We start from the raw sequence: 13,975 nt of genomic DNA on the forward strand, positions 1-13,975 counted from the left end.
CTGGTGAAGAACACAGAAAATACAGACAGCATTTCTTAGAAAGAAAATAGCTATGGAAGGAGAAGAAAATTTCCCGGTAAAAGGACAATTTTCGTTGTTTTTGGTTTTCCTACCCCTGACCCCCTAAGACAGGGTTTCTCTGGGTAACAGCCCTGACTGTTCTGGAACTCACTTTGTATACCAGACTGGCCTCAGACTCACTGAGATCCGCCTGCCTCTGCCTCCTGAGTGCTGGGATTAAAGGCGTGGGCCACTGTGCCTGGCCAGAAAGTCCTTTTACGGGCTGGAGAGATGATGGCTCAGTGGTTAAGAGCACTGGCTACTCTTCCAAAGGTCCTGAGTTCAATTCCCAGCAACCACATGGTGGCTCACAACCATCTGTAATGAGGTCTGGCACCCTCCTCTGGCTTGTGGGCTTACATGGAGGCAGAATGTTGTGTACATAATAAATAAATAAATAAAAATAAATCTTAAAAAAAAAAAGAAAGTCCTTTTACTAAACCAACTTGGGGATCGTGGTGCCGGATGTCGGTGTGGAGTTGGAGGTGGGGCTGAGTTGGCCAGCCTCTGCTGTATTCTCTTGCTCTGCTGAGCTGGGAGATTTCTGACAGAGCCTTTCAAAGCACCATTGTTTTCTAGGGACCCTAGCAGCTGAGGGCTCGCTCTGCACGGAAGTGGTATCTAACACTGTCATTCGCTGTTTCACAGACGCCGTCAACACTTTCTCCCGTAATGTTCAGAGTTTGGATGTCATGACGTGACTCCTTTTCTGTCACGTCTGTCCTTGCCTGGTTTTAGCCACGGCAGCTGTGTCTCAACTGTTGCTCTAACCTCCAGGGCCATCTCATGGGTGTGGGAATGTACCAGCTCCTCTCACTACCCGGCACTATTTTAATAAGGCAGATGGACGCCTCATGCACATCAATGCAAAAATATCTTCAGCGGAAGCATCTGGGCCTGCCCTGACTCATCCCTGACCCCACCCCCCACACCCTGTGTTCTTGCTGATGCCCACAGAACACAGATATTTCTTGTAACTTGTCTCTAACGTTGTTTTCTCAGGCCAGCTAATGGAAACAGTGGACAAATGACAAATCTCTTTCCCCCTTCCAGTGAGTCACAGGCCGCCTCTATCTCCGTGGAATTAGAAAGTTCTCTCTTCCTGCGTGACTCTGTAATAGAATTGTGATGGGAATTGCGCTGCATATGGGAGACAGCCCCACAGGAAGGCTGAGAGGAGGATGCTCGCAGCCCCATGGCTGCTCAGGGACCATGGCAGGGGCTAACAGTGACGCTAACACTCCTGCCTGGTACAGCGGCATCCAGCCTTTCTTCTCCGCAAGGAAGGCGGAGTGCGCAGGCGTTTGGGCAGCAGCCCATTTCCACATGGCTCTTCTGACATTTGGTCGTTTCACTGATGGGAGTAGGTACCTCAGATGTGTGGTCTGTCAGACTCTTTTTAAGTCAAAGTTATTTTCTGTGTAACTCAAGAAATAGATTTCTCTTCTGACGTTTGTCTCAAATGCATAATCTGTCTTCAACTTAATCTTTTTCTGTTTTTTTCCCCCCGTTGTATACACTTTTTTTGTAGTATTTATTTTGTAGCCTAACCTGGTTTCAAATTCACTGTATATTGGAGGATGACTGTGAACGTCTGGTCCTTTTCCTTCCTCCCAAGTGCTGGAATTACAGGCACATGCCATCACACCCGGCTGTTGTAGGCACTGACACTCTTGGGGTCCTTGTGTTTATCTGGGCATTGCTCACACCCCTTAATTTGGGTGCAAATTGCAGGTTACGGGGGTCACTGTGCTTAGTCATTTCTGTTCTAGACTTGGCTTTTGTCCTCCAGCATCAGAGACAAGAGTAATAAATGCACTTTACTTCTGTGCCAGCTGCTACCGAATCTTCTCTCTGTTGCCTCAGGGCATCCACTGACAGACTGAAGAAGCCCCTGGGTAGGGTTTTTCTGGCAGGAATGTATTGGAGCATTGTGGCATTGGAGCAGTGACTGGGTTTTGCTTTGTGAGTTGATTGATGGTCTATGGGGCTTTTCTCCCTCAGTGGACCGAGCCCAGGGTCTCCCTCAGAAGGAAGCCTCGCTACTCTGCCATCTTCTGAGCCTGTGTTATGGTGCTTCATTTTGGTCTCTGGAATATGGGTAAAATTTTCTGTTTGCTTGTTGTCTTTTTCCCAGGTTGTCTTTGTCAGGGTCAAGCCTGTTATGGGGTCAGGTTTCTTCCAGTTCCCTTGATCCCCACCTACCGTTTGAGTATTTCCTTGCTTCATTTCTGTGTTTTCCAGAACTATCACTGATGTAGGGCCAGGAACTCAAATTTCTTTTCTTTCTTTCCCTATTTATTTATTTGTCAAAGTTCTGTTGATGCAAGACATCATGACCAAGGCAATTCTTAAAAAAAGAAAGCATTTAATTAGGGCAGCTTATAGTTTCAGAGGTTTCGTTCATTATCATCATGTTGGGGAACACGGGCACACTCAGGTAGCTGAGAGTTCTACATCGGGATCCACAGGCAGCAGAAAGGAGAGTCACTGGGCCTGACTTGGACTTTGGAATCCTCAGAACACAGCCCAGTGACCCACTTTCTCCAGTGAGGCCACACCTAATCCTTTCCAACAGTGCCACTCCCTAAGCCTTCAAATGTATGGTGTCATTATTAATCAAGCTACCATAGGGATGGAGGGAAAGAACATTCCATTGCCTGTTCTTGGACTATAGGTGAAGATCTTGGGTTCTCTAACAATCTAGCATGTACTGATATTTTAGCATTTATCGGGTCTTGATAGATGGCAAGAGCAGACGGGTACATGTCTTTTACAGGAACTTGTGGAGCCATTTGTGTGTGCTGGGTTTGGGTATTAGAGAATGATACTGACCATTTATTGATAGTCTTCTGTGTGCCGTCTCTGTGCCATGTGCTCTTATATGCTAAGATCCAGGTCTGTAAGCTCCTCTCTATCGAGACGAGATGAATACGAAAATAAACCAGTTGAACAATGGGTGTTGAGGCGCTAAATACACTAGAAGTATAAACACTGGGAACGGATGAACTCGGTATGGAATACCATTGTGCATTTGGGAGTGTTGCACACATCAGTGTGCTGGGCACAGAAGTGTGATGTGGAGGTGTTCCAAGGCATGAAAGCCAAGAGTCAGGAAGGCCCAAATTATCAAAAACCCTGTTTGTGAAGACAAGGAGTGGTCCATGGAAGACCAAGGATGGGGTTGAGGAGGTAAGCACGGTCAGCTCTGGATTTCAGAATAATATTTGGAAACTGTATCCAACGAACAGGCAGGATTTGAGGTTGAAGTCAGGAAATCTCATGTTGTGTTATCTGTGGAGAAGACAGAATCCTGAATTGAGGCTGTTCTAGCAGATGTGGAGAGAAATGGCTTGGAGGAACAGAAAAGGGTGAGCAGGAACCATTTGTGGGCATGAATGTTTTCTCATCCCCACCATGGGGTGTCAGCTGGACTGCTTAACCTTGTTAGAGTAGTGACTTCCACCTTAGAAGCAGAGCAATCCCACAAGGCATGGCCCCCCTCCACTCCCCAGTACTTGCTATCAATCCCAGGGCATACTAGGTAAATACCCTACAACTGAGCCACCTCTCCAGCCCAAGATGGAACTTTTACTTATAGGGCTGACTGTTGAATGTTTGTTATTATTCCTGAGTGTTAAGAAGATTGGATTGCAAAGCCATTTAGTACAGAGCTAAAGGAATGAGGTGTTGTAAATAATGACCCTCAGATCTGTGGCGTGGTTGAGAGATTCTTTGCAATGAGGAAAGTGGGGGAAGATTTAGGAAGGAGACAGGGAGGAGGGCTGAGAAGTACAGTTTGGGATCGAATGCGTTTGAAATTTATGACGCAGTTTAATTGGAAATGTGGGGCTGGAGGGCACCGAGAACTGAAGCCTAGAAGGTTTTTATGAATGACTGAACTGTAAATTCTCTGGAAACAGATCTATTCACTCAGAGTTAAGACAAAGGACAGAAACCAGAACTTCATGGGAGACCCCAGCATCCAAGCAGCAGAAGGAAGAGGAACTAGCTTAGTGAGGAATGGGAGGACTGCCTTGTAGGTGCCCTTCTCAGTCTTCCTAAGAGCAGATCCACTGGACTCTCCTGAGTTGACCTTGGGTCTCCTGTAGCCTGGGCTGCCGTGGCACGTGCCGTGTGGGCGATAATGACTGAACTGTCCTAGTCACTGTTTTATTGCTGTGAAGAGACACCGTGACCACATCAACTCTTATAAAGGAAAAACCATTTAACTGGGGTTGGCTTACAGTCTCAGAGATCTCGTCTCTGAGACTGTAAGCCACGGTGTGGAGTATGGCAGCCTAAGTACAGACTTGTGCTGGAGAAGGAGCTCAGAGTTCTGATGAGGGAATTCAAGGACAGCAGGAAGAGAGGGAGCCCTGGTCTTGAGCTCTTGAAATCTCAAAGCACCCCTGCCCCCCCCCCCCCACCAGTGACACACTTCTTCCAACAAGGCCACACCCCTCAGGACATTCCTCCTAACCTTCTAAGTTTGCCTTTTAAGTAGTGACTCACTGATGACTAATCATTCAAATCCAGGGGCTGTGGGGACCGTTCTAGTGCCACAATGACCTTGAATTTAGGATCCTCCTCTACCTGCCAAGCACTGGAGTCATAACTGAGTACTGACCACCCTGTTTCTGCTGTGCTGCGGTCTGAACCCAGGGCCTCATGAAGACAAGTCCAACACTCTCCCAACTGAGTTACATTTCCACGCAATGTTTCTTTTATTACAAACATATGTCTGTTTCAGTTACGTATGTTTGTATATGTTTATAGTATTCTTTAAACAGTAGCACATATCTGTTTCTCACAGTGAGTCAAGAGAAACCACAACATTTAAAACCTGTGGGTTAGAGGGTTTCCCTGCTGGAAACGGGAGGTGTAGCCTTCCCCTTACCTGATGTGGATTCTCTTGCCTAGCTGCTGTCTGATCCGGTTTTTCTTTCTCCAGACCTTATCATGGCAGCCTTCCAACCCTTATCAAGTGTTGGCTGGAATGTCTCTAGAGATATTTTTTAGGGCTTGGCTCATTTCCTTTCTCCTTGTGCCAGTACAGAGGGACAAAACTTTCACAATGAACTCAACCCAGACTGTCCCAGGCTGTGAACATCCACTCTACCTTGGAGACGACTCTTGAGACCAGATCAACCGGTTCTTTTCTCAGGAGATCTTTGAACTGTAGGGATTGGGTCCAGGTAGCTCTGCCTTTGTTTTGTTTCATGTATCCTGGAGAATCTGCCCACTATAGCACTTTCGTCTTTTGTGCCAGGAGATTCCCGGAAGGAGACCTGTATTTACCGAGTCAGAAAGGGAGCTCTGCTATGTCTGCTTTCAGAGGCTTCCTTCCTGTGGTGTGTAGCCATCAGAACAGGGTGTTAAGTATGCCACCAGTGTGCTTGGTCCCCGAGTCATGCACAGCTGGGCACGTCATTGTCCCAAGTCAGCTCGCTAAGCGCTTTCTTCAAACTCTGCCTTGCAGCACCTTAGGAGGGAAACTTCGGTTCTTCATTGTTACACATCTTTTTAAATGTTTCAAACATTAAAAAAATAAGACTTCTCCCCCCCTCCCCCTCCCCTTCTTCCCTTCCTTCTTAAGGTCTCACTATGGAGACCAGGATGGCCTCCATTTTGCAGAGGCAATTATTTGGCTTCTGTGTCTTAAGTGTTGGTATTATAGGTGTGAGCCATCACATATATCTCAAGGAAATGCTTTCTACTATTTGTAGAATATATATTGAATATATATATTCAGTAGCAAATGCTTTTGATTGTTTGTTGGATATTCTTCTGGACGCTACAAACTACCCTGGAGAACATGAAATGAATTACAGAAGATGAATTGAATATTTAAGTATGTCACTCTGCCAGGTGTGTGATAACAGGTAATTTCTCAATCTTCCTGTGCCTTGGTTTCCCATACAAAAAGTGAAGCTGTCACTAGAGTTTACCTCATTAATCTGTTGTGAAGACTAAATACATTAAAAAAAAATCATTCAGTCGTCCTTGACATAGAGTCTTCAGTAATAGCTGTTGTCACAGGGTAAGCTTCTCTTGCTGAAAAATCTAAAATCAGAAATATTCCCTAACTAAAAGGTTTTGAGCATTGATCCGGACTAGAAATGGAAAAATCTATATCTGACCCAACATCATGGGCCATAGCAAGAGTTCAGGTGCATCAGAAATGTTGTTTACAGTGACCTTCAGGCTGTGAGTTAGGGGTACATGAGATGCAAATGAAGTTCACGTGTGGTCTCCTGTCCCAGGCTATCCCATCATACACAGGGCTGTCCCCAAATCTGAACATCTGATAACCAAAACACTTCTGACTCTACGCATGTCAGACAGGGACTCTTCAGCTCTTTGCAAAGGTATAACCTTTTCTGCAAGTAGACAATTTTAGCAACGAGAGAAACTTAGAGGACACAGGGACGGGTGAGTTGGTGGTGAGCAGACATTTGTTGACAGCTGGTACTGTTTCACTTCAGATCAAATGGTGAAAACAGCAACATCCCATGGTAGTAGCTGCCATTCAAGTTTGTAAGAGTTTTCTATGTGTGTGTGTGTTTACGAGGGGATAATACATGTGTGGGAGGGACGTGCATGTGGGTGTGGATTAGATGTGGAGACCAGAGGACGTGGGTATCTTCTTGTGTGTGTGTGTATATGTGTGTGTGTGTGTGTGTGATGATACATGTGTGTGTGGGAGGGACATGCATGTGGGTATGAATAACATGTAGAGACCAGAGGACATGGGTATCTTCTTGTGTGTGTGTGTGTGGGGGGATAATACATGTGTGGGAGGGACATGTATGTGGGTGTGGCTTACATGTGGAGACCAGAGGAAGTGGGTATCTTCTTGTGTGGGTGTGGCTTACATGTAGAGACCAGAGGACGTGCGTATCTTCTTGTGTGTGTGTGTATGTGTGTGTGTGTGTGTGTGATGATACATGTGTGTGTGGGAGGGACATGCATGTGGGTATGAATAACATGTAGAGACCAGAGGACATGGGTATCTTCTTGTGTGTGTGTGTGGGGGGGGATAATACATGTGTGGGAGGGACATGTATGTGGGTGTGGCTTACATGTGGAGACCAGAGGAAGTGGGTATCTTCTTGTGTGTGTGTGGGGCAATACATGTGTGTGAGGGACATGTATGTGGGTGTGGCTTACATGTGGAGACCAGAGGAAGTGGGTATCTTCTTGTGTGGGGGGGGGCAATACATGTGTGTGAGGGACATGTGGCTAACATGTAGAGACCAGAGGACAGTGGTTATCTTCTTGTGTGGGTGTGGCTTACATGTGGAGACCAGAGGACGTAGGTATCTTTTCTTACCCTCTCTGTCTCATTACCTTGGGACAGGGTCTCTCATCGAGCCCAAAGCTCAGAGTTTCAGCAAGGCTAGCTGGCCAGTGAGCTCCTAGGTTCTGCCTGTCTCTGCTTCTCCACTCTCCCAACCCTGGGGTTTGAAGTGTGTGCAGCTTTATTATGTAGGTGCCGAAGATTTGAACTAAAATCTTCATACTCAAATAGCAAGTGCTTTTATCCACTGAGCCATCTCTCCAATCTTCTTTTGTAAGTACTTCCTAAGCAAGAAATCATTTGCTCCCTATAGTTGTCCTAAACTTAAAGCTGTTTGCTCAGGGTCTCAGTGAGAAGGGGTGGGCAGTGCCCAGGGTGTTAGTGAGAAGTGGTGAGCAGTGCCCAGGGCCTTAGTGAGCAGGAAGTGGGCAGTGCCCAGAGCCTTAGTGAGCAGGAGCCATCATTTTCTGTCCTCAAGAGTTTATATTAGCACAAAGAGGCAAACACACTAAGAATCTACTAATATTATAATGGCTATAGTGGCATTTATCGGATGTGTGAGTAAAGTACCTTAGAGTGAGAGAGAAGGTTAAGGACTCTGACCCAAAACACTGGTGTTTGCCTCCTTTCCCTTATTCTTGTTAGGTCCGCGATCATTGGTGTTATAAAATACAAATTTATGTGCCTCCTAACCCATAGCAACTCTGAATCTTACCTGGACTCCGCATGCAGAGTGCTTGGAATAGTTCTGGAGTAGCCACAGAGTTGGAAGCCAGCACTGGCAGGTCTAGCACTGCTATGACCCAAGTTAATCCTCATGCTATTCTGCTGAGACTTCTCCAGTTGAGTGAAGTGAGGCCTGGGGTGGTTTAATCAGTCATTGAGTCACATAGGGTGGAGTGGAAGTGCAGGGAGAGATGAGTCTGGCTGGCTCCGAGGTTTGACTGTATGTGTTCCTGCGTCAGAATATCACACAGGCTCAGAGACTGATACATGGCAGATATGGGCCATACAGTTCACTCAGGAGTTGACTGATGGTTGAAGGGGCTCTAAGAGAGTGATGGAGCAGGGAGGAGTGGGAAGACTGAATGGGAACTTTCCCAAAGAGAATGCATGAGACAGATGGCTATGCCAGGCTCTTGTCAATGTCAAGGACCAGATACTTCCCAGGGAAATACTGGGCTGTCTGACCAGATGATGCAGGGTTTTGGAACCTGGAGTGGTGGTTTTGCAAGAGACTTCCTTCACTCTGACTTGGCTCAAAAGTGGACACACTGGCCTAGCTATTGGCCAGTTAGCTTTTTATTAAACCAATGAGCTCAACACATCTTCATAGTGTACAAAAGGATTATTCACAGCGTTTCATGACATGGAGAATTATTATTAATTATAAAAGCTCAGCCAATAACTTGAGCTTATTACTAAATAGCTCTTACCACTTAAATTAATCCATTTTTAAAAAAGTCAATCTACTTTTTGTCTCGTGGTTTTATTACCTGTACTCTACTGCCATGCTGCTTCCTCTCCTTCCTTGCATTCTCTGTGTCTGGCTATCCTGCTTAGACCTCCTGCCTAGCTAATGGCTGTTTAGTTTTTTATTAAGCCGGTCCAAGTGGCAAATCTTCACAGTGTACAAAAGGATTATTCCATAGCAATTTTTTTACACTTTTTGAAAAGATTTACATGTATAGTGTTTTGTCTGCATGTATGTTTGTTCCTGGTGCCTGAGGAAGCCAGAAGAGGGTGTCACCAAGAACTGGAGTTAAAGGTGATAAGCTGTCAGATCTGGGTGCTAGGAACCAAACCCAAGTCATTGAGAGAGCAGTCCATGCTTTTAACCACTGAGCCATCTCTCCAGTCCCCATACTGACATTTCTTATGCATGGAATTATGGAGTTACATTTAAAACACACTGTGGGAATTCAGTGGGCATTATGAGAGGGTTCGTAGGAGCAGGTTAGACTGGGTCAGATGGATTCTCTGTGAAAACTGAACTTGAACTTGCCCTGGGAGGGTGAGAAGGATGTGTTCCAAGGCAGGAGGGTTTCTGTGGGTGACGGTGAAGAGCATGGCCCTGAAGGAGCCGTAAAGGATCAGCCTGCAAAAGTTGCTTAGAGTAACGTCACAGGAGCTTGTAAATAGACGGCGAACACATGTGTTCCTTGGAGTAATGTCACAGGAGCTTGTAAACATGTGGGAAACACGTATGTTCCTTGGAGGCTGATATTGAGCCGTTGCATACTGTCACAAAAGGAAGTTGTGGGGGTTATGTCAGAAAGATGAGTATTGCTATTGCTAGCTCCCACTAGAGGAGAAGCTAAGGGAGGTGTTTTGCTAACAGTTTAGGAGAGAGGGCGTGGTAAATGCTGAGGTCTAGGAACTGAAGTGGGAATTCTCGGGAGAAAGTAACCCTGTGAGGGTGGGAGCTGGGTTGCTGAGACCGAGGGCAATGGCAGGGAAGTCCCCAAGCCAACCTTCCTCCCAAGATTTCTGTCCTGCAAGGCTGAACAAAAGAATGGTGTTAAGATTAGAAAGGGGCACTTGGGGTGCAGAGCTGCTCTGGGGAAAGTCAGGAAAGCTTCGGTTTTGCACATATATTGCATTTTATCTGTTACCGAGGCATTTTAGACACGTATTTTATCTCTCATTGACACAATACTGTGTTGATCAAGGTTTAAAGTATTTACAAGGGCAAAATGGCACAGTCACTAATCATGTTTCAGTGTAGTAGAGCTCACTCACTCTGGCCTTCTAACATCCAGCTGGACATGGGTTTGACATTTGTCACAATTATCCCGTGGAAGGAAGTGAATGAAGGGCCAGGTTGGCCCTTATGGGGTGTGCCCGATGTTTGAGGTGAGTTCTAAGTGAAATTTGCCTAAGTATTTTCGGTCTATGATCCAGCTAACTACCACTATAGAGACTCCTTTTAGCAAGCTGTAAACTTTTACTGAAAACAAAAGTTTGCCAGGTATGGTGGCACATGGCTTTGACTCCAGCATTCAGGAAGCAGAGGCAAGCAGATCTCTGAGTTTTGAGACTAGCGTGGTCTATCTAGTGAATATGACCCCTTCCCCAGTCCCCACAAGGAAAAAAAAGCATGAGAAAAGAAAAGAGAATCAATTCTGGGCTGTAGCTCAGCTGTAGAGTATTTGCCTAGAATGCCCAAAGCCTTGGGTTTGCACATAAGCCAGGACTTTAAGCATCTTCTACCTGCAATCCCATCGTGTGGGAGATGAATGCAGGAGGATCAGGAGTTCAAGATCATCTTTGTCTAAAAGTAAATTCAATGCCATTATGGGCCATGTCTTAAAAAAAATTGACAACCAAGAAGTTGTCAACTAATTAAAAAAAAACCCTCAAAACTAAAAACACTGCATGCCTAGAGCATGCACACCTGCTTCTGACATGATTACTAACTCCCTGTTTAGAGCCTTGACCTAAGGAAACGCCCTCCATGCCCAGCCCTTTGATCTGCTGCCAAGTATCCTCAGCGGCTCAGGTATCCAGTGGGAGGGAATTTCAGATGAATCATTCCAGGGAAAGCTGGGGAGTGCGAGGGCCTAGTCACGCAGCTGGGAGGGACCCTGAGACTCTCTGGCTCTCTCCTTGTTTCTGGCGTCTTTGACTTTGCCAGAACACTTTCTCCTCTGTCCTCCTCTCTCCTCTCTTCCTCTCCTTTGGCTGTGGTCTCTCCATCTTTACCCTCAATGGCTGGGCTTCTACTTACACATCACTTTTTAAGGGAAGACTCCTGCCCCTGTGCATGAAGTCCAAGAGCCCCTTTGGGGGGGGGGTATTTGCTGTCACTCTTAATCGAAGTGAGACATTATATAGTTTTATTTAAGAGAGGGGTAAAATCTATGCTAATACATATAAGACAGACAGACAGACAGACAGACAGACAGACACACACACACACACACACAGAGAGAGAGAGAGAGGGAGAGAGGGAGGGAGGGAGGGGCCTGTGACCCTAGTGTCTGAAATGACAATTTCTTGAGTTTATTTATTTATTTTTTCGAGACAGGGTTTCTCTGTGGCTTTGGAGCCTGTCCTGGAACTAGCTCTGTAGATCAGTCTGGCCTCAAACTCACAAAGATCCGCCTGCCTCTGCCTTCCCTTCTGAGTGCTGGGATTAAAGGCGTCACCACTGCCCGACGTTTTTGTTGTTGTTGTTTTGGTTTCTCGTCTTTAGATAGAATGTGAACAGCTATGTTTTGGAGCAAGGGAAGAGCAGACTGCAGACCCCTCTCTTTTGGCAGCAGCAGTCAGCTAACGGGAGTAGGCTGCTGGCTGCAGCCCTGTCAGCTGCAGTCCCTGGTGCCTGCTTAGCTCTGCAGACGACTTCTGCTTACAGATTAGGTGGAGGCTCCGAGGACGCTAACTCAGGTGTTCAGAGCCTAAAGTCTACACTTTCAACCACTACCTGTGGGTCACAGAGCAGATTTGGCCAGAGGATGATTGTCCCATAGGGGGAACCATTAGCCACGGCCTGGCCCGTAGAACACAGCTGTGAGATATGAAACCGTATGAGCCACACTGAAAATCGAGTGTGAAGCAGGCTGGCAGGCTCTCCTGGCAATCATCTTTGTTCTTTGACTCCTGAAAGGTCTTTCTCTTGGGTTGACCACACAAACCAGCTCAGCCTGTTTCACTCCTTCCTTTCAGGGTTTCACATAACTGGCCTTGAATTTACTAGGTAGCCACGCTGGGCCTTGAACTCCTGGCCTTGAACTCCTGGCCTTGAACACCTCTGTCTCCTGAGTGTAACTGCCATACCTAATCGTACATTTTCCTTATATAATTACAATCAAATGAACTCTTAGTCAGCTGTGTGAAACGACAGTTGTTAAACTACTTTCCCTAATCTCTCAGGGCCTTCTTGCCCACACCCCTCTTTTTTCAGCTCTTCTGGAGTTGTTCCTGTGCACTCGACCTAATTTACATGGTGATTGTGGCTCCCCATGCCATTAGCTCATGTTCTTTAGAATTAAATCATTTAATTAGAATGAAAGATAAATGGCCGTGAGAAGGTCTGGGGAGGAATACATCTGTCTCTTGCTGTGTGAAATACAACTGCAGCAGCAGCCAGGCCTCACAAGCTGGGGTGTTCTATACCCTCAGTGATATCTGAGGCTTGTGTCCATGCACCTCCTTGGTGGCCTGGGGAGCCCTCAGGAGTGGGTGCAGTCATTTCACAGGCCAGGACTGGTTACCGTAGTTTACAGTCTGAGTGATGTCGTCTCCTGACTCTTCCCGGAGAGAGGCCTTTTGTGTCCATCCATTTCTGTGAACTGACAGATTTAGGGCTTGGCCTGGCTGCCCAGACATGCTTAGGTAGGCTAGACCCCAAATTAGGCCAGACTATCAGCCTTCACAATCTTTAAGACATTCCCCGAACACTAAACCTGTGGTCTCCTCCACCACCTCAGCCTGAGTTGCAGGATCATCCTGCCTGTTTTCATGTTGGGACAAGTTGTTTCAAACATCCCTGGAACCTCCTCTAATCTTGGAAAACCTGGGCTATGGAAATCTGGAGGCTGGTATAAACCAGAGCTTAATGTTTAACTTCTGCTTTGGTGCCACCAAGTGGTTAGTTTGGATATGACATGCTCCAAGGGAAAGATGGCTGTCAAAAAACCAAAGCAAATAAAACAACAACAACAACAAACCCCATACCAAAAAACAAAAAAACAAAAGATGATGATAAAAATAGATTCTGGGGCTGGAGAGATGGCTCAGTGGTTAAGAGCACTGGCTGCTCTTCCAGAGGTTCTGAGTTCAATTCCCAGCAACCACATGGTGGCTCACAACCATCTGTAATGAGATCTGGTGCCCTCTTCTGGCGTGTGGGCATACATGGAGGCAGAATGTTGTATACATAAGAAATAAAAAAAAAAAATAAATCTTTGCCGGGCGGTGGTGGCTCACGCCTTTAATCCCAGCACTCGGGAGGCAGAGGCAGGCGGATCTCTGTGAGTTCGAGACCAGCCTGGTCTACAAGAGCTAGTTCCAGGACAGGCTCCAAAACCACAGAGAAACCCTGTCTCAAAAAACCAAAAAAAAAAAAAAAAAACCATAAAAATAGATTCTGTGACAAGGAGAGTCCGGGTCAGTGACAATATTCTGCGTGATATCAGTGATGGTGCATGTCTTTAAGCAGCTTCGCAGATGAATAGGATATCAAAGGGAGCCTCAATGTCAGCCATGAACTCTGGGTGATGGATACAGTCGACATCTGCTCCTGCTCGCTCAGGGTGCTGATCATGGGGTGGTGGTCTATGAGGCGTGGACTATACGAAAGTGTGGAGTATACGGGGGAAACTTCTGTCCTTTTTGCTCACTTTCTGCAGCTCTAAAAGTAATTTATGAATGATGTATACACGTCTACTTTTATAGTTTCCCCTTCTAGATTCTGGTGTGGGGCAAAGAGTAAGATATAAGGTGGAGACTTGTCTGAGCCTCTTTTCTGTTGCTGGGATAAAATATCCTGGCAAAAAGTGGAGGAAATGGTTCTTGTAGCTCACAGCTCCAGGCTACAGTTCATCCTAGCAGGGCAGTTGTGGCAGCAGGAAAACACCGGTTTCTTAGCAACAGTTGAGAGCAGAG

At 46.2% G+C, this 13,975-nt stretch overlaps 1 protein-coding gene across 1 annotated transcript in view; it reads left to right on the plus strand.

Annotated features, from left to right (window-relative positions):
• Positions 1-13,975, plus strand: part of Gipc2 (GIPC PDZ domain containing family member 2) — a 59,751-nt gene that overhangs the window by 29,189 nt on the left and 16,587 nt on the right. The window lies entirely within an intron of this gene.

Source organism: Microtus pennsylvanicus, chromosome 7 (assembly GCF_037038515.1).
Source record: "Microtus pennsylvanicus isolate mMicPen1 chromosome 7, mMicPen1.hap1, whole genome shotgun sequence".
In the NCBI taxonomy this organism is placed as follows: domain Eukaryota; kingdom Metazoa; phylum Chordata; class Mammalia; order Rodentia; family Cricetidae; genus Microtus; species Microtus pennsylvanicus.